This window comes from Panicum virgatum, chromosome 2K (genome assembly GCF_016808335.1).
Source record: "Panicum virgatum strain AP13 chromosome 2K, P.virgatum_v5, whole genome shotgun sequence".
In the NCBI taxonomy this organism is placed as follows: Eukaryota; Viridiplantae; Streptophyta; class Magnoliopsida; order Poales; family Poaceae; genus Panicum; species Panicum virgatum.
Window position 1 is genome coordinate 23,723,015 of NC_053137.1, and position 2,381 is coordinate 23,725,395.

Here is a 2,381-nt window from a genome sequence, read left to right on the forward strand (position 1 = left end):
TTTTGTTTTTCTATGTACTAACCCCTCTTTGCTCGAGTACTTGAGATGGTTTCGCTCCAGTGATTTTTCTGTGACCGGTTTTTGTGTGTTTGTGCGAGTGGGCGAGTTTCTTGCATGCTTTTCTCCACTTTGCTTTCGTGTATGAGTTTTGGCTTTTTTGTGGGAGTATTCCTAGTGCCGGTAGCCGTCCTAAGCTACTCGGTATTGATACTTGCCATTTGAGGTGCGTTGGGTGCAATCGGGACTTTTTCTCTCCGTTTTTGAAATCGGATTTGAGGCTCCCATTCACCCCCCCCTCTGGTCGCATGTTCGGTCCTTCAAATGTTGATGGCTTTGATAACCGTATCACTTGGAATATCACCTGAAATCCTCTCAAAACAATAAGCAGGCAATTTTTCATGCTAAGAACACACAAATGAGTCACCCTCTTCCTAGAAAGGGCACTCATTCTTATTGCTCTTCTATCCTTCAACAGAACCAACTCACTCTCGTCGTCCTTTGCATTGGACGTCCTATGCAATCTTGGCCTCTTCTTAACCTGAAAAGGGGTATGGAATGTGTAACATGTATGTTCTGATCCAAAAAGTACATATGTGGTAACACTTATACTTACATTATCCTTGCAATCAATGATATATTTAATCGCATCAGGTCAACTTCCAAAATGCCACTACGGCCATACACGGTGCTCTCCCAATGTTTAAGCTAAAAAGTGGCACGAAGGGAATTGTATTGTTACATGTTTATTAAATATTCAATGGCAACATTTGTTCAGCCGGTCAAAACAAGCATTGATGCCTTCCGTAATTAAGTCAACAATATTGTTCACCTTTGAATCAGTATAGTATTGCAATCTAGGGGTCTTCAAGGAGTCATCGCCTTTCAAAGTGCAAGCTTGGGTTGCGAAGTACAATACGAAGATGTTATTGTACTTAATAATCTTGACACAAAGAGTCCTCGTCTCATAACACCAGAAGTGTTACAAATTATACATGGCATTCCACGGGATACAGCTAAAGTGCCTAAGGATAAGGATATTCTTGATTGCCCAGGTGTTGAACAGGTGGAGCTTCAACCATTTATTTTGGCTGCCAATCCTTAGACCATTGACAAGAACAATATTTCTATTAATGATTGTAAAAAAGCATGTTCAGCTGCTAGGGGGAATGATAACATTGGGATGGAAGTCAGGCTTTTTCTATTAGCTGTGTTCAACTTTTCGTCATTTAAAACCTCTTCTCTTTATCTTAGTAAAAAGAACGAGGAATATGTCTTTGACATGAAGAAAATAGGTACCAATGACTAGTGCAAGCTATTATTTGATCATTTGAAGCATGACATTCAAACATTCTAAGACAGTAAGACTGTTTGAAGCCCGGTTTCCTTCCTTGTAAGCATCTTTGAAATCTCTATTTTTTTAGAACAACAATGTTGTATGACTAACAGTAACCGGCTATTTTTTTCCAGACAACTTGTACTGCGATGCAACCACTGGCAACGACGACGACACCTTGAAGACCCTAGATTGCAATACTATACCGACTCAGAGGTGTATAATATTGTTGACTTAATTACGGAAGGTATCAAGGTACGTACGGAAGACATCAATGTTTGTTTTGACCCGCTGAACAAATATTGCCATTTAATATCTCATAAGCATGTAACAATACTATTCCCTTCCGTGCCCCATTTTAGCTTAAACATTGGAAGAGCACATTGTACGCCTGTAGTGGCATTTTGGAAGTTGGACCTAATGCGATTAAATATATCATCGATTGCAAGGATAATGTAAGTATAAGTGTTACCATATATGTACTTTTTGGACCAGGACATACATGTTACACATTCCATACCCCTTTTCAGGTTAAGAAGATGCCTAGATTGCATAGGACGTCCGATGCAAAGTACGACAAGAGTGGAATGGTTCTGTTGAATCACGATTGCAAGAAGAAAAGGAAGAGCAAGAAGAATGAGCGCCCTTTCTAGGAAGAGGATGACTCATTTGTGCGTGTTCCTAGCATGAAAAAATTGCATACTGATTGTTTTAAGAGGATTTCAGGTGATATTCCAAGTGATAAGGTTATGGAAGCCATCAACATTATAGAAAAAATTTAGTTATCGTGGGTAACACGTATTCAAAGTGTAACCGACATAGAAATGGAGCAATGTGCCCCTAAATTGAAGGAATTATTTAAGAGACATCGTCAGGCCAAAGAAAATCGATTAGATACAATTCTATGACAAGCATGTCTTGTCCAAGGTGAACATGAAAAAAAAAAGATGGTCAAAAGATTGTCGTGGATATAAATTCATTTCCGATAACTGAATATGAGTTTGTAAGAGAGTTTTGGATGAGTAATTGGGTAGTCCACATCGTGACA

General features: G+C 39.1%; 1 long non-coding RNA gene across 1 annotated transcript; it reads left to right on the top strand.

Moving 5' to 3' along the window:
* Positions 1–486: 486 nt before the first annotated feature.
* Positions 487–2,381, top strand: LOC120695995. The gene is made up of 3 exons (XR_005683976.1): positions 487–1,588; positions 1,696–1,788; positions 1,864–2,381. It is a non-coding gene; the product is annotated as an uncharacterized LOC120695995 (long non-coding RNA).